This window comes from Heptranchias perlo, chromosome 20 (genome assembly GCF_035084215.1).
Source record: "Heptranchias perlo isolate sHepPer1 chromosome 20, sHepPer1.hap1, whole genome shotgun sequence".
In the NCBI taxonomy this organism is placed as follows: Eukaryota; Metazoa; Chordata; class Chondrichthyes; order Hexanchiformes; family Hexanchidae; genus Heptranchias; species Heptranchias perlo.
Genome location: NC_090344.1, coordinates 8,705,189 through 8,723,349, shown reverse-complemented (window position 1 = coordinate 8,723,349; position 18,161 = coordinate 8,705,189). Strand labels below are relative to the sequence as shown.

Here is an 18,161-nt window from a genome sequence, read left to right as displayed (position 1 = left end):
CATGAGAACGTTACTAAGAAAAGTAACTGCTGGGAACCAAGCAATGTGTCCTTGTAAACCACAGATTAGGGAAGTTCCAGCTCCAGTGCCAGAGATGGATCACTACAGGGTATAACAGTGAAAGGATACTGATGTAAGGGGCAGTCGGGAGTGGAGACACCGGAGATCAAGCTCAGGATGCCTGAGGTTCTATCCAGCGGGATCATCTCGTGTACACGGGGGACTTGCATCTTTACTCTGGTGCGGTAGAGGAAAGAGAATTTGCTCATATATTTCTTAATAAGGAATTAAAGTTGCTGACTCTCAGAATTGTCAATTAATAAGACAATGCATCAGTTAGAATCTTTCACCCCGAAGTCTCTCTGCTCCTCTACTTTAAACTTTGACCATTTAGTTTACATTTCATCTCATTTTTCTTCCTCTCAAAATGTATCACGTCACATTTCTCTCCATTAAACTTCACCTGCCTGTTTCCGAACCTGTGGACGTCACAATGAAGTCACTGACTCCTCTTCACAGTTCGCCACGCTGCAAATTTTGGCGTCATCTCGAGATTTTCACCGTGTGTCCCACATACCCAAGCTCAGATCATTCTCTGTATTGAGAAGAGCAATGGTCCCAACACTGACCGTGGGGGACACCACTGTTTACCTCTGTCCTGTCTGAAGAACATCCATTAACCACTACTATCTGTTTTCTGCACTTTACACAACTTCCTATCCACACTGCCCCATTCATTTTAATACCGTGAGTATTAATTTTATCAACAAGCCTCCTGTCCGGCATCATATCAAATGCCTTTTCACAATCCATCTCCACAACCTCCGCTACATTCCCTTTAACGGTGGACTCGAGTTATCACAAATTATCCATGTTGGCTATTCTTAATTAATGTGTTTATCCAACAAATGTTGAAATGTTTGCTCCACCTCATCTGGTTTCATCTGTTTCAAGCCACAACAGAAAGGTCGAGTTTGCTCCTGGAGCTTAAGATAAATTATTTTTTTTAAATGATGCTTCAGACAATGAGGACATCTGGGCTTAGACCCGCCCATTCGGTGCCGCAACTCACGCCCCTCACACACTCCGATTGGTTGGAGGACCAACTGTTCTCTCATCCCTCCAGTCAATTTACCACAAGCCCATAAGATCATAAGAGATAAGAGTAGGCCATTCGGCCCCACGAGCCTGCTCCGCCATTTAATGAGATCATGGCTGATCTGATGTTTACCTCAACTCCACTTTCCCGCCCTTTCCCCATATCCTTTGACTCCCTTGCGAATCAAAAATTTGTCGAACTCAGCCTTGAATGTATTCAATGACTCAGCCTCCACAGCTTTTTGGGGTATAGAATTCCAAAGATTCACAACCCTCTGGGAGAAGAAATTCCTCCTTATTTCCGTCTTAAACGGGCGACCACTTATTCTGAGACTATGCCTCCTAGTTTTAGATTCCCCCATGAGGGGTAACAACCTCTCAGTATCTACCCTGTCGAGTCCCCTCAGAATCTTGTATGTTTCAATAAGATCTCCTCTCATTCTTCTCAACTCCAATGATTATAGACCCAACCTCTTCAATCTTTCCTCATAAGACAGCCCTTCCATACCCAGAATCAACCGAGTGAACCTTCTCTGAACTGCCTCCAATGCACGTCTGCCCTTCCTTAAATAAGGTCACCAGAACTGTACGCAGTACACCAGATGTGGTCTCACCAGCACCCTGTACAGTTGTAGCACGACTTCCCTGCTTTTATACTCCATCCTCCTCAAAATAAAGGCCAATATTCCGTTTGCCTTCCGGATTACCTGCTGCACTTGTATGTTGACTTTTTATGTTTCATGTACGAGGACACCCAGATCCTTCTGTACCGCAGCATTTTGTAATATTTCTCCATTCAAATAATATTTTGCTTTTTTAATTTTCCTCCCAAAGTGCATGACTTCATATTTTCCCACGTTATATTCCATCTACCAAATTTTTGCTCATCCGCTTAACCTGTCAATTTCTCTTTACAGTCACTTTGTGTCCTTATCGCAACTTGCTTTTCCACCTATCTTTGTATCATCAACAAATTTGGCCACAAGACACTCTGTTCCTTCATCCAAGCCATTATTATATACTGTAAAAAGTTGAGGCTCCAGCACTGATCGCTGTGGCACCCCACTCGTTACAGGAAATTCCGATAAATTCCTGCTGCTCCTTTTGGTCCGGATATCTCGTTAATCACCATGGCGGGATTAATGGAGAAACTGACGGTTCTGAGGTGCAGTTGGAAAATAAACATTAATTGAACCCGTCAGTTGCAACAATTAATAAAACGAAATTAATACAAGTTACCGAATCAAATATTTTCTGGAGTTCACCAAAGTGTGTGGGGGGGGGGGGGGCTTCTATGCCGTGTGTTTGTGCCGGTTTAAATGGCACGAAGGGCTGGGCTTTCAGTTTATTTCATTATCCTTGATCCAAACGCGCTCGCCCTGCTTCAAATGTTATTGCTTTTCGTACAGACATTACGATAAGCAATGGCGGCTGTACCACCCAGCATGCAGCGCGGTACACATTGTGCCCTATCTGAATCAGAGGAGCACAGTGCGCAGGCGCATTAGTGACTCTTGATAAGGCAGTGTGTCCTGAGCATGCGCGGTCAGTCGAGGCTGCGGGAGGAGCGCGTTCGGTGCAGGTGAGAGGATCGGAGCAAGAGGATCAATAAACCCCGGGGCCCGGGTCCGGGCTCAGGCCCAGGCTCAGGCTTCACAAACCCCGAGTGCGGCCACAGACCCGAATATAAAACAGTGAACATTATCCCCCCTCACTACCCGCCGGTTTCCGGTTTCTCCCGTTTCGCTCCGGACCAACTCTCAACAAAAGGACGCGGCCCCGCGCCTGCGCGGTGTGAACTGGGAACTCTCAGGGAGCGTCTGTAAATGAAGGAGAAATTGTGATCGGTCAGGGAGCGTCTGTAAATGAAGGAGAAATGGTGATCGGTCAGGGAGCGTCCGTAAATGAAGGAGAAATGGTGATCGGTCAGGGAGTGTCTGCATATGAAGGAGAAATGGTGATCGGTCAGGGAGCGTCTGTAAATGAAGGAGGAATGGTGATCTGTCAGGGAGCGTCTGTAAATGAAGGAGAAATAATGATCGGTCAGGGAGCGTCTAAAAATGAAGGAGAAATAGTGATCGGTCAGGGAGCGTCTGTAAATGAAAGAGAAATGATGGTGGGTCAGGGAGCGTCCGTAAATGAAGGAGAAATGGTGATCGGTCAAGGAGCGTCTGTAAATGAAGGAGAAATTGTGATCGGTCAGGGAGCGTCTAAAAATGAAGGAGAAATAGTGATCGGTCAGGGAGTGTCTGTAAATGAAGGAGAAATGTTGATCGGTCAGGGAGCGTCTGTAAATGAGTGAAGAATAACGATCTCTGCACCTTTATTCATCCAAGGATCTCGAGCTTTGGAGGCCGTTCCTTTCCTCCTCGTTGGAATCTTTCTGCTCTGTACTCAAACCAACTCCTTGAAGGCCTCCCATTGTTCAATTACTGTTTTGTTGCCAATTTTTTATTCCAATCCACCTGGACAAGATCCCTTTTTAACTCACTGAAATTAGCCGTCCTCCAGTTACGAATTTTCACATTTGACTGTCCCTTGTCCTTTTCCATAACTGTTCTAAACCCAATGAGATTATGATCACTGCTGCCCCACTGAAACATGATCCACCTGCCCCACTTCATTCTACACACCGAGCCCACTGCTGTACTCACATTCACTCTCTCACGCTCACTCTCTCACGCTCACTCTCTCACGCTCACTCTCTCACGCTCACTCTCTCACGCTCACTCTCTCACGCTCACTCTCTCACCCTTTCACTCATGGTTTAGCACCACTGAAAGATGATGCGATGGGTTTGGATTTCAGCACAGGGAGGAGGGAGAGTGTGTGTGATGGGGATTTATAGCTTTGAGGAACAAGAGAGGAAAGAATGTTCCATAGAAACTAGAATTGTCTGTTCTAAATTTGTTTCCTGTACTTACAGTGATAACTTTTGTAAACTCCTTTTACAGGGTATTTGAAGGGGTGGATTTGCAGACAGGAAACTCAAACCAAAGACCACGTCAAGATCTGACAGAGTCACTCGATTAATCAGGACCTGAATATCATTGGCCTTTGAATGTGGAAGGAGAAATGTTTGTCTGTTCTGTCTTTGGGAAAAGATTTGAAACATCAGTGTGAGTGGAAAAGCACCGAGACACACACACCCGAGTGAGAGTGTTCCAGTGCACTGACTGTGGAAAGAGCTTTAACCAGTTCCAAAGCCTGAAAAAACATTGCACCATTCAAAGCAGGGAGACACCGTACACGTGTTCTGTGTGTGGACGAGGCTTCAACTGATCGTCCAACCTGGAGAGACACAAGGACACCCGGACCACGGAGAAACCGTGGAAATGTGGGGACTGTGGGAAGGGATTCAATTACCCGTCACAGCTGGAAATTCATCGACGCAGTCACACTGGGGAGAGGCCGTTCACCTGCTCCGTGTGTCAGAAGGGATTCACTGAGTCATCCCACCTGCTGACACACCAACGAGTTCACTCTGATAAGATACCTTTTACATGCTCTGACTGTGGGAAGAGCTTTAAAAGCAGAAACATACTTCTGAGCCATCAGCACAGTGACACTGGGGAGAGGCCGTTCATCTGCTCTGTGTGTAAGAAGAGATTTACTCGTTCATCCACCCTGCTGAGACACCAGCGAATTCACACTGGGGAGAGGCCATTCTCCTGTTCCGTGTGTAAGAAGAGATTCACTCAATCATCCAACCTGCTGAAACACCAGCGAGTTCACACTGGGGAGAGGCCGTTCTCCTGCTCTGTGTGTGGGAAGAGATTCACTCAGTCATCCAACCTGCTGACACACCAGCGAGTTCACACTGATGAGAGACCTTTTAAATGTTCTGACTGTGAGAAGAGATATAAAATCAAAAGGAATCTGCTGACACACCAACGTACTCACACTGGGGAGAGACTTTTTAAATGTTCTGACTGTGAGAAGGGCTTTAAAAGCACAAATGATCTGCTGAAACACCAACACACTCACACTGGGGAGAGACTGTTCACCTGCTCCGTGTGTGGGAAGGGATTCACTAATTCATCCCACCTTCTGAGACATCAACTTGTTCACACTATTGAGTGACCTTTAAACTCAGTGACTGTGAGAAGAGCTTCAAAAGCAGAAATGAACTGCTGACACATCAACTGACACCTGTTGGGGAGAGACTGTTCACCTGCTCCGTGTGTGGGAAGGGATTCACTCAGTCATCACACGTGCTGAGACACCAGCGAGTTCACATATGACTGCAGGGGTTGGATTCTGCTGTTAATCCCATCCTGGACTGAACCATGTTCATTCTGACTGTTGGGGTTTGTTTCTGCTGATGTTAATAACCCCTATAACTGGGCTGGAGTTTAATATTCTGGATACCTGTTAAATAAATTAGCTTTGTTTTAAACACTTAATTGTTGATTTTGTTCTTTCCCACCTGAGTGTTTAGCATCACCTGGCTGGATCCCAGAAAGGACAATCTGGGGGGAGGATCGTCCGGTGAGAACTGAACTTCAGCCTGGACACAGTCCTTCAGGGCCACACTGAGAGGGGCAAACGGCACTTTGGTCTTTCTCGTCTCTCTTCACTGACAGTAAAGTCGCCGTGCGGGTTCATCTTGCGTGTAAGAAATGTGTCCCAGCCGCTCTCTTTCATGGTTCAGATCTCCTCGGCACGGAACAGAAGGGTCCATTCCAATGGAGTCAAGAAGGACAATGGTGAATGCTGGAAAAGTGCTGTCAAATCAGAGATTGGTGTAAAACTGTGATCGATTCCTGACTGGAAGTGAAACGGCAGGTTTAAGTCTCCAGTCTAAAAATAACTGGTAATTATTCTATGAAGATTTAAATTGTTTGTGTGACAGTCCTGAGTCCACCATTTAAGGCAGGCGAAAATAAACCCATTTAAAATCAGTGGGTTAAAGCGTGCAATAAAATAGCAGAAGAGGTAATTCACATGAGCCTGTTAACTGCTGGTACAATGATACAACAGTCATTTGATCTGTCGGTAAAGAAGGACCTGCAGTGTGTTTCCAGAATTCCCTGTTTTATTGATGTCTTTGTGTTAGACACCAGGATAACGAAAGATACTCGACCCGGACCATCCACAGGGTGGGGGCGATCCCGACAGTTACTCTGGGATCACTCCTGCTGCGGAACTCTACCACTGACCCTGCTGAAGGTTGCAGGCTCAGGGAGTGGGGCCTCCAGGAGTGGACTGTAAGAAAGCTGGGTTTCAGTATCCTGACAAATATATGCCGAGGAACCAGAGGAATCCTTACTAAGGAACCGTCTGGGGTTTTACCTGTCAGTGGAGGTCTTGTGGTGAATGATTCCTGACTCCCCGAACTGTCTTACATTTAACTCAGATCAGGCCAGGATGAATTCAGTTCACAGGAGAATTGGGACAAATATCACCCACAATCAAGGGAGACAAAAGCAGCCATTAGCGAAGCTCAGAGATCTTTGGAAAAGAAGATGGTGCACAATTTTAATAATAGTAAAAGCTTTTCCAGCTGCGTCAGGAGTCAGAAGACCATTAAAGATGGTTTCGGGCCACTGAAAGACAGTTCAGGACAGATTCCCGGACCATGGCAGAGCTGTTAAATGACTATTTCTCATCAGCCTACACTCCTGTGGATGATGCTCAGATTCCAGCTGTGGGATGTGCTGTCGACAATAGCATCATAAATATTAAAATGGAAAGGGATATGATCTTGGATAAAATATGTAATCTCAAAATACTTTGTGCTCCAGGTCCAGATGATATCCACCCCCGGGTGTTTAAAGAGATGGGACGGGTGCTCTGTGAGCCCCTTGCCTGTATCTTCAACTGCTCAATAGAGTCAGGGATTGTTCCCTGAGATTGGAAGGTAGCTCACGTAGTTCCCATTTTCATTAACGGGGACAAATCATAGAAAGGGAATGACAGGCCCATCAGTGTGACCTCGATCAGAGGGAAGATGCTTGAAGGGATCCTAAGAGATGCTGTTTATGATCACGGGGAAAAAGAAGGAGCCATTAGAGATACTCCACACGGCTTCCGGGAAAGAAGGTCGTGTCTCACAAACTTGCTTGAGTTTTTTGAAGAAGTTACCGGATTAGTGGATGAGGGTAATCCGGTTCACATTGTCTATCTGAGTCTCAACTGTAGAAATACAGGGGCCTGTCAGTGCGGACAGCACGGTGTGAGGACAACACAGTGTGCTGAGAGTTCGGTAAGTGTGGGAGTTTGGTAAAGTGGGGGAAGGAGGTGCTGCTTTGCCTTGCTTTTCCTGCAGAGCGGTAGTGGACCTGAGAGCGGTGAGCGGCGGGAGAGAGCGAGACCAGAGCGGGGATAAAAACAGCGCGGAGAGAGCGAGAGTCCAGTCGGTGAGCGGCGGTAAAGAGCGAGACCAGAGCGGAGATATAAACAGCGCGGAGAGAGCGAGAGTCCAGTCGGTGAGCGGCGGGAGAGAGCGAGACCAGAGCGGGGATAAAAACAGCGCGGAGAGAGCGAGAGTCCAGTCGGTGAGCGGCGGTAAAGAGCGAGACCAGAGCGGAGATATAAACAGCGCGGAGAGAGCGAGAGTCCAGTCGGTGAGCGGCGGGAGAGAGCGAGACCAGAGCGGGGATATAAACAGCGCGGAGAGAGCGAGAGTCCAGTCGGTGAGCGGCGGGAGAGAGCGAGACCAGAGCGGGGATATAAACAGCGCGGAGAGAGCGAGAGACCAGTCGGTGAGCGGCGGGAGAGAGCGAGACCAGAGCGGAGATATAAACAGCGCGGAGAGAGCGAGAGTCCAGTCGTTGAGCGGCGGGAGAGAGCGAGACCAGAGCGGGGATATAAACAGCGCGGAGAGAGCGAGAGTCCAGTCGGTGAGCGGCGGGAGAGAGCGAGACCAGAGCGGGGATATAAACAGCGCGGAGAGAGCGAGAGTCCAGTCGGTGAGCGGCGGGAGAGAGCGAGACCAGAGCGGGGATAAAAACAGCGCGGAGAGAGCGAGAGTCCAGTCGGTGAGCGGCGGGAGAGAGCGAGACCAGAGCGGGGATATAAACAGCGGGGAGAGAGCGAGAGTTCAGTCGGTGAGCGGCGGGAGAGAGCGAGACCAGAGCGGGGATATAAACAGCGCGGAGAGAGCGAGAGTCCAGTCGGTGAGCGGCGGGAGAGAAAGAGACCAGAGCGGGGATATAAACAGCGCGGAGAGAGCGAGACCAGAGCGGGGATATAAACAGTGCGGAGAGAGTGAGACCAGAGCGGAGATATAAACAGCGCGGAGAGAGCGAGACCAGAGCGGAGATATAAACAGTGCGGAGAGAGCGAGACCAGAGCGGGGATATAAACAGTGCGGAGAGAGCGAGACCAGAGCGGGGATATAAACAGCGCGGAGAGAGCGAGAGTCCAGTCGGTGAGCGGCGGGAGAGAGCGAGACCAGAGCGGGGATATAAACAGCGCGGAGAGAGCGAGAGTCCAGTCGGTGAGCGGCGGGAGAGAGCGAGACCAGAGCGGGGATATAAACAGCGCGGAGAGAGCGAGAGTCCAGTCGGTGAGCGGCGGGAGAGAGCGAGACCAGAGCGGGGATATAAACAGCGCGGAGAGAGCGAGAGTCCAGTCGGTGAGCGGCGGGAGAGAGCGAGACCAGAGCGGAGATATAAACAGCGCGGAGAGAGCGAGAGTCCAGTCGGTGAGCGGCGGGAGAGAGCGAGACCAGAGCGGGGATATAAACAGCGCGGAGAGAGCGAGAGTCCAGTCGGTGAGCGGCGGGAGAGAGCGAGACCAGAGCGGGGATATAAACAGCGCGGAGAGAGCGAGAGTCCAGTCGGTGAGCGGCGGGAGAGAGCGAGACCAGAGCGGGGATAAAAACAGCGCGGAGAGAGCGAGAGTCCAGTCGGTGAGCGGCGGGAGAGAGCGAGACCAGAGCGGGGATATAAACAGCGCGGAGAGAGCGAGAGTTCAGTCGGTGAGCGGCGGGAGAGAGCGAGACCAGAGCGGGGATATAAACAGCGCAGAGAGAGCGAGAGTCCAGTCTGTGAGCGGCGGGAGAGAGCGAGACCAGAGCGGGGATATAAACAGCGCGGAGAGAGCGAGACCAGAGCGGGGATATAAACAGTGCGGAGAGAGTGAGACCAGAGCGGAGATATAAACAGCGCGGAGAGAGCGAGACCAGAGCGGAGATATAAACAGTGCGGAGAGAGCGAGACCAGAGCGGGGATATAAACAGTGCGGAGAGAGCGAGACCAGAGCGGGGATATAAACAGCGCGGAGAGAGCGAGAGTCCAGTCGGTGAGCGGCGGGAGAGAGCGAGACCAGAGCGAGGATATAAACAGCGCGGAGAGAGCGAGAGTCCAGTCGGTGAGCGGCGGGAGAGAGCGAGACCAGAGCGGGGATAAAAACAGCGCGGAGAGAGCGAGAGTCCAGTCGGTGAGCGGCGGGAGAGAGCGAGACCAGAGCGGGGATATAAACAGCGCGGAGAGAGCGAGAGTTCAGTCGGTGAGCGGCGGGAGAGAGCGAGACCAGAGCGGGGATATAAACAGCGCGGAGAGAGCGAGAGTCCAGTCGGTGAGCGGCGGGGGAGAGCGAGACCAGAGCGGGGATATAAACAGCGCGGAGAGAGCGAGACCAGAGCGGGGATATAAACAGTGCGGAGAGAGTGAGACCAGAGCGGAGATATAAACAGCGCGGAGAGAGCGAGACCAGAGCGGAGATATAAACAGTGCGGAGAGAGCGAGACCAGAGCGGGGATATAAACAGTGCGGAGAGAGCGAGACCAGAGCGGGGATATAAACAGCGCGGAGAGAGCGAGACCAGAGCGGGGATATAAACAGCGCGGAGAGAGCGAGACCAGAGCGGGGATATAAACAGCGCGGAGAGAGTGAGACCAGAGCGGGGATAAAAACAGTGCGGAGAGAGCGAGACCAGAGCGGGGATATAAACAGTGCGTAGAGAGCGAGACCAGAGCGGGGATATAAACAGCGCGGAGAGAGTGAGACCAGAGCGGGGATATAAACAGCGCGGAGAGAGCGAGACCAGAGCGGGGATATAAACAGCGCGGAGAGAGCGAGACCAGAGCGGGGATATAAACAGTGCGGAGAGAGTGAGACCAGAGCGGGGATATAAACAGCGCGGAGAGAGTGAGACCAGAGCGGGGATATAAACAGCGCGGAGAGAGTGAGACCAGAGCGGGGATATAAACAGCGCGGAGAGAGCGAGACCAGAGCGGGGATATAAACAGCACGGAGAGAGCGAGACCAGAGCGGGGATATAAACAGCACGGAGAGAGCGAGACCAGAGCGGGGATATAAACAGCGCGGAGAGAGCGAGAGTTCAGTCGGTGAGCGGCGGGAGAGAGCGAGACCAGAGCGGAGATATAAACAGCGCAGAGAGAGCGAGACCAGAGCGGGGATATTAACAGCGCGGAGAGAGCGAGACCAGAGCGGAGATATAAACAGCGCGGAGAGAGCGAGACCAGAGCGGGGATATAAACAGCGCGGAGAGAGCGAGACCAGAGCGGAGATATAAACAGTGCGGAGAGAGCGAGACCAGAGCGGAGATATAAACAGCGCGGAGAGAGTGAGACCAGAGCGGAGATATAAACAGCGCGGAGAGAGTGAGACCAGAGCGGAGATATAAACAGCGCGGAGAGAGCGAGACCAGAGCGGGGATATAAACAGCGCGGAGAGAGTGAGTCCAGAGCGGGGATATAAACAGCGCGGAGAGAGTGAGACCAGAGCGGGGATATAAACAGCGCGGAGAGAGTGAGACCAGAGCGGGGATATAAACAGCGCGGAGAGAGTGAGTCCAGAGCGGGGATATAAACAGCGCGGAGAGAGTGAGACCAGAGCTCACTCTGAGAGCGAGACTCTGAGACCAGCGGCAGTTCGGGGTGACGTCACCAGTCAGAAAGTGACGCGGCACAGGGGAGGCAGCTGATTGGTGAGTAGGTTCAGGTGAGTATTTCTACCATTTTACTGTAAGTAAAGTAATAAGAAAGGGAAGATCTGCAGGTTTTATAGCAGGTAGTGTTTTTTTTTTCGTGAACCAAGGTCCCTAGTATAGTTAACATTTTCTAATTTGAACGTAATTTAAAAGGGGTAACTAAGCAAAGGCAAGTCATGGCAGCAGACCTCGCACCCGTGATATGCTCCTCCTGCAAGATGTGGGAAGTCATGGACACTACCAGTGTCCCTGCCGACCATGTGTGCGGGAAGTGTGTCCACCTGCAGCTACTGACCGATCGTATCTCGGAGCTGGAGCTGCGGGTGGATTCACTGTGGAGCATCCGCGATGCAGAGAAACTCGTGGATAGCACGTTTAGCGAGTTGGTCACACCGCAGGTAAAGGGTATACAGGCAGGAAGTGAATGAGTGACCACCAGGAAGAGTAAGAGGTGCAGGCAGGTAGTGCAGCGGTCCCCTGTGGCCATCCCCCTCTCAAACAGATATGCCACTTTGGATGCTGTTGTGGGGGATGACTTATCAGGGGAAGGCAGCAGCAGCCAACTTCCTGGCACCACGGGTAGCTCTGCTGCACAACCGCTTGCTTCCTGCTACTCAGCCAATTTTGGATTCAACTTGCCAATGTCCTTTGGATCCAATGGGCTTTTACATTTTTGACAAATCTGCCCTGTCGGACTTTGTCAAAAGCCTCGTTAAAATCCATGTTGACTACATCAATCGCGCTACCCTCATCGATCCTCCTTCATACCTCCTCAAATAATTCAATTCAAACGACCATCCCTCAACAAATCCACGCTGACTGTCCTTGATTAATCCGTGCCTTTCTAAATGACGATTCATACTTCAGCTCGAGTGCAGTCCGACTGGCCTGTATTTACTCGATCTATCCCTGTCTCCCTTTTTCAACAATGGTACAACGTTAGCAATCATCAAATCCTCCTGCACGACACCTTTTGCCAGGGTGGATTGGAAAATATGGTCAGAGCCTCCGCTATTTCATTCCTTGCTTCTGTTAACATCCTGGGATATATTTCATCTGGGTCTGCAGATTCAGGTCGAGCGATTTGAGGACTTCTTTTTCCTCTTTGCAAACGTTTGTCCCGCAGGTCAAGATCACAAGTCTTGGTCCAAATTAGGATGTCTTCCGGCTTTGAACCTCAAATCGTGAATTATGCCCCGATCCCAACGAGCCTCGAAACAAGAACGTGTCCTGAAATTAACGTGTTACAGACACATTCTCTGAGAGGTCTGTCTGTGGAATGAAAGGGCGTTTTTGAACAGTCATTCTGTTATCCGTTTCCTCCTGAAACCTGAACAAATCCGAACACCACATTGTTATTTTGTCGCTTTATTCCATAAATTAGGTAAAATAACGAGCTGCACAAGGCACTGCTGGGAGTTGAACCCAGGATCTCCTGTTTACTAGACAGATGCTTTAACCAACTAAGCCATAGCACCAATTGATGACATGGTGCCCCCACCTCCTCACTAATATCTATCAGCGACACTTCAATGTTGGGGGTTCAGGCCGTTTTGTCTCTGTCCATTTCGCTTGTCCGTTCACCTGTGCATCCCGACACTGACTGCATTGCTCGCTGAGTTTATCTTTGTGTATCCTTCAGTGCGTTGATACATGGATGATTATGTGTGATTGTATTTGTGACATTAAATAAATCAGGGCTTCAGACAATTCTCGCTCTGACATTGGAGAACTATTGAGCCGAACTTTACAGCGGAGTGTTGTTTATTGTGGTGCTGAAACGAAAAAAATCGTAAGAGGAGCAAAAAGGGAAAAGGAGACAAACTTATGAGGGGAAATGCGGACAACTCTCAAGGTTTTTACGAGTATATTAAGAGAAAGAAGGGAGGCTGAGAGTAATGTGGGCTGCTGAAAGACAGATGGAGGTGATATTGTAATTGGAAATCAGGAAATGGCAGAGTTGCTAAATTTTTACTTTGCATCGGTCGTCACAGAAATGGATGACGCTAACATACCAGAGACACGAGGAAAACTGTTAATAAATCAAGGGGATTCAGTACAAGTAAAATGATGGCAATGGAGAAAATGAGGAGGCGAAAGATAGACAAATCTCCAGGAGCTGATGGTTTCCACCCCAGGGGATGAAATGGAACAGGTGAGGAAATTGTACATACTTTAGTCATGATCGATCAAAACTCTCTTGATTTAGGAATTGTTATTTAACGAAGCGCATCTTGATTGGAGACTTGTGTTTGAGAAAGATCTCGAAGTGATAATTGAGAACAATTTTACAACACCAAGTTATAGTCCAACAAATTTATTTTAAATTTGGAATTTAAAATAAATTTGTTGGACTATAACTTGGTGTTGTAAAATTGTTTACAATTGTCAACCCCAGTCCATCACCGGCATCTCCACATCATAATAATTGAGAGACCGAAAATAAAGCTGTTTGGCAGGAGCGCTGATGCTGTCGGCTGTTCGCTGCTCTCGTGTTGCACAATTGTTAAGCGTGCGTTACTTATTTATAGCAGTATGGGCTCCAGAAATGACCAGGTTGTGAGTTCGAGCGTCTTCTAAAACAACCAAAACTTTTACTCGGAACATTTTGATCGGAGTTCAAGGTAGAAATGGTATCTTCCATAACGCAACTTGTTAACAACCAGTCGTTTTTACAATACGCTCTTGTGGAACAAACGTATGGAGGTCAACAATCGACTTCTTAGTTTTCCCATGTGGGAATTTGGGTTCCTCTGGCCTACCGTCTTTCAATAGCAAGTGCCAGTTTACTTGTTCACAGGGGGAGAGGGGGCTTTTAGCGGCAGCTCATATGGCAAAGGGGCCGGTACAAGATCTTTAAATCTAAAGAACCAAACACACAATTCTTCTTTTCTTTAAACCGATATTCATCGGTTGGAAGTTTCGTGTTGGGAAAATTTGGAAGAGAAATATGCTGCCTGGTTTCACTGTTTCACGGGTGAAATTATTCAGCTCACAGATGTTAATACGCTGAAAGGTCGAGAGGCCTTTTCCAACTCCCGTGTGGGACAAGTTCAGCTTTTGAGCCGCTGGGTAAAGTGCTATTTTAATTGCTCCTAACGAATGACACGACATTTGGCACAAACAAGAAGAATTGTAAACTCACGAGTTCACTGTCCATGTTTCTTACATCTTGTTCAACAGAAACAAGGATTCTCCTCAACACGTTACTGAGAATTTTATCAAACGGACCTCACCCTCGTTCGACAACTGCAGGGATAATTCAGAGATCTCCCATGAATATGTACGATGGGAGCTTATGTAGTATCGAGCCTGGGTAGCTCAGTCGGTAGAGTATCAGACTTTTAAAGTGGGCAGTGAGCTGAAGGTCCAGCGTTTAACTCCCTGTCCAGGCTCCAAATTTCGGAACAGCTGGCAAGCTGTGACTTTGTAGGGGGACCTGAGATGTGTTGTCAAAGTTTCGATAGTATCTTGTTTCCCAGGGATGGGCAGTAATGCGCCGTATGAGGCGGTTCCCGATCAGGAATTCAACTTTACTGTATTAGTTCACTGTATTAATTTCGCAAAACTCATTCAACTCTGTAAAAAAGACGAATACTTGTTCAAATCGCCATTGATCAACCAGTTACTTTCTGTTTCCGGCTGAAAGAAATGCTGACTTTTTTTTATGCGTTAATTCACCAGGCCGAATTTAGGGAGTTCAGAGGAGAAGTGAAAAAGGAAATGAGAGGCAAAGAGAAATATGACTATAGACTGACGGCCAACATAAAAGGGAATCCAAAAGACTTCGACAGGCATGCAAACAGTAAACGGGTAGTCAGAGGAGGGGTGAGGCCGATTCGGCACGAAAAAGGAGGTCTACTCATGGAGGCAGAGGGGATGGCCTGGGTACCAAATGAGTACTTTGCATCTATCTTTACCAAGAAGCTGCTGCCAGAGTCTCAGCAAAGGAAGTTATCGTTGAGATACTGGATGGTCTAAAAATTGATAAGGAAGAGGCACTTGAACGGCTGGCTGGGCTTAAAGTAGATAAGCCTCCCGGTCCGGATGGGATGCATGCTCAGTTGCTGAGGGAAGTAAGGGTGGAAATTGCGGAGGTACTGGTCATAATCTACCAACATCCTTAGATATGTGGGTGGTGCCAGAGGACTGGAAAATTGCAAAGGTTACACCCTTGTCCAAAAAAGGTTGTACGCCTAAACCCAGCAATTATAGGCCAGTCAGTTTAACCTCAGTGGTGGGGAAACGTTCAGAAACGATAACCCGGGACAGAATTAACAGCCACTTGGACGAGGGTGGATTGATTAGGGAAAGGCAGCACGGATTTGTTAAAGGCAAATCGTGGTTAACTGACCTGTTAGAGTTTTTTGATGAGGTAACAGAGAGGATAGATGAGGGCAATTTAGTTGATGTGGTGTATGAGGACTAACAAAAGGTGTTTGCTGAAGTGCCGCATGGTGGGCTTCTCATCAAGATTGCGGCCCATGGAATAAACGGGCCAGACACAACATAAATGCAGAATTGACGAACAGAAGGAAACAGATTACTGGTGAACTGTTGTTTTTCGAACTGGAGAGAGGTGTACAGTGGCGTTCCCCAGGGATCAGTGCTGGGACCACTGTTTTTCTTGATATATATTAATGACTTGGACTTGAGTGCACAGAGCACAATTTCAAAATTTGCAGATGAAACAAAACTTGGAAGGGTAGTAAACAGTGATAAGGATAGTGATAGACTTCAAAGGATATTGACAGGCTGGTGGCATGGGCGGAGACGGGGCAGATGAAATTTAACGCAATAAATGCGAAGTGATACATTTCGGTCGGAAAAACGAGGAGAGGCAAAATAAACTCCAGGGCACAAATGTAAAAGCGGTAGAGGAACAAAGAGGTGTTTATGTGTACAAATCGTTGAATGTGGCAGGGCAGGTTGAGAAAGCGGTTAAAAAGCATACGGCATCTTGGGCTTTAGAAATAGATGCATAGAGTACAAAAGTATAAAAGTATAGAAGTCAGGATGAAACTTTATAACACACTGGATCGAACACAACTGAAACTTTGTGTGGGGTTCTGGACACCGCACTTCAGGAAAGATGTGAAGGCCTTCGAGGGGGTGCAGAAAAAAAATACGATCATAATTCCAGGGATAAGGGACTTTACTTACGTGGATAGACCGGAGAATCTGAGGTTGTTCTCCTTGGAACAGAGACGGTTTTGTCGAGATTTGATAGAGGTATTCAAAATCATGAAGGATCTAGGCATGGAAGATGGAGAGAAACTGTTCCCATTGGCGGAAGGGTCAAGAACCAGAGGACATGGATTTAAAGTGATTGGAAAAATAACCAAAGGTGACATGAGGAAAAACTTTTTTACACAGCGAGAGGTTCGGATCTCGAATGCACTGCCCGAGGGTGTGATGGAGGTGAGAATCCCTACGTGGTCAGTTTTCGGTAAAATATTAAGATGCCTACGTGGCAAAGAAGCAGAATGCAAAATGGTTAGAAAGTGTTAATTAGTTAGTAACTGAGATTGGTACAGGTGGCCTGGCCTCCTGCTGGGCCATATGTTTGTGTCGTCAGCAGGCCTGCATTGTCTTATCAATGATAGGTCTTTGATGTGAGTCAAGGACTGGTCTGAATGTCTCCATGTTTATGGCAGATCAATATAGGTCACGAGCTTAGCCAAAGTTGAAAGACATTCCAGGTTGGGAGATAAGGAACAGAAGGGACAGGGAAGAACATTCCAAGTTGGAAAGTGAGGAAGTATCCCCTTTGATGTCTAACAGCAGCATGATCAGCACATGGACGATTTATGATTGACCGGAAATAATGTAACCTCGCATGGCAACCTATGCCCGGCTTATGATTGGTGTTGACCCTCGTTAAATATGTTCCAACCCCTATTGATTTGTATGAAAACGTGTGGATTTCTGTATGTTTTTGTTCTTGCTCTGCCAGCATAGAGGGACTCTATCAGGAGTCCAAATCAATGCTGCAGACTAAGAACCCTGCTTTTAAAGTTGTGCTGAACTTTAAAATGTATTCGACTTCAGTTATTACTGAACCAGACTGAGGGGAAAGAATCCGGATCGTCAGAGGCAGATTCAATCATGGCCTTCAAAGGGGAGCTCGATAATTACTTGAAAGGAAACAAAATGCAGGGCTTCGGGGAAAGGCAGGGGAGTGGTTCTAGCTGGATTGCTCTTGCAGAGATCTCGCACGGACTCGATGGCGCAAATGGCCTCATTCCGTGCTGTAAGCTTTCTATGATTCAATTCTATGTGCAGGTTGCAATGCAAAGGGAACAGAGCGTGCCAGAAATCGATACGACTCTGAGTATCCTCACAAGCAATGTATTTTAAGAGCAACTAATTCTGAAACGTCTTACTTGATAACTCAAGTCGTGCACTTGAAAGCAATTTGGTAAAGGGAGACTAATATTGGTGAATGGAAATAGTTGGTGTACAACTTGATATTGCTGTCCACCCGAACAGAAAACGAGATTGAATGGATCGAAGTGGTCTGAAAGGATGGTCGATCGGCTGTGAGAAGCAACCAACATTTACACTGGCTGCACAACTAAAGTAACAGCGGCTCGTTGGTCTAGGGGTATGATTCTCGCTTCGGGAGTTTCATTCAGGGATATGCGAGAGGTCCCGGGTTCAAGTCCCGGACGAGCCCGCATGTGTTTCTCATTTTAGTGAAAAGTCACCAATTGTCTTCTCACATCTTTTCAGTTTTGCTGTTGGTGGAACTGAAATATATCCGGAGGATGTTTGAGCTCTCGTGGACTGAATGCCGAAGTTTCGTCGACGCAATACACATGAAGCAAATAAAATGTCTCAAGATGATGAGGAGATTGAAACTGAATTTGGATTTTTCCCAATTCAGGCGGATATTAGATGACGGGATAGAAAGCCACATATCCAAGTTTGCCGATGACACCAAGATGGGCAGCATTGTAAGCAGTGCAGATGAAAGCATAAAATTACAGAGAGGCATTAATATGATAAATGAATGTGCAAAATTGTGGCAAATCGATATGAATTTCGTCAAGTGTGAGGTCATCCACTTTGGACCTAAAAGGATAAATCAGAGTACTTTCTAAATGGAGAAAAGCTCGAAACAGTGGAGGTCCAAAAAGACTTTGGGGTCCATGAAC

The 18,161-nt window shown here is 48.1% G+C and overlaps 2 non-coding genes across 2 annotated transcripts; one reads left to right on the top strand and one right to left on the bottom strand.

The window, feature by feature from the left end:
* Positions 1 to 12,405: 12,405 nt before the first annotated feature.
* trnat-agu (transfer RNA threonine (anticodon AGU)) lies at positions 12,406 to 12,479 on the bottom strand. Its single transcript has one exon. It is a non-coding gene; the product is annotated as a tRNA-Thr (tRNA).
* A 5,112-nt stretch (positions 12,480 to 17,591) lies between these two features.
* Positions 17,592 to 17,680, top strand: trnap-cgg (transfer RNA proline (anticodon CGG)). The gene is given in 2 exon segments: positions 17,592 to 17,627; positions 17,645 to 17,680. It is a non-coding gene; the product is annotated as a tRNA-Pro (tRNA).
* Positions 17,681 to 18,161: the final 481 nt, after the last annotated feature.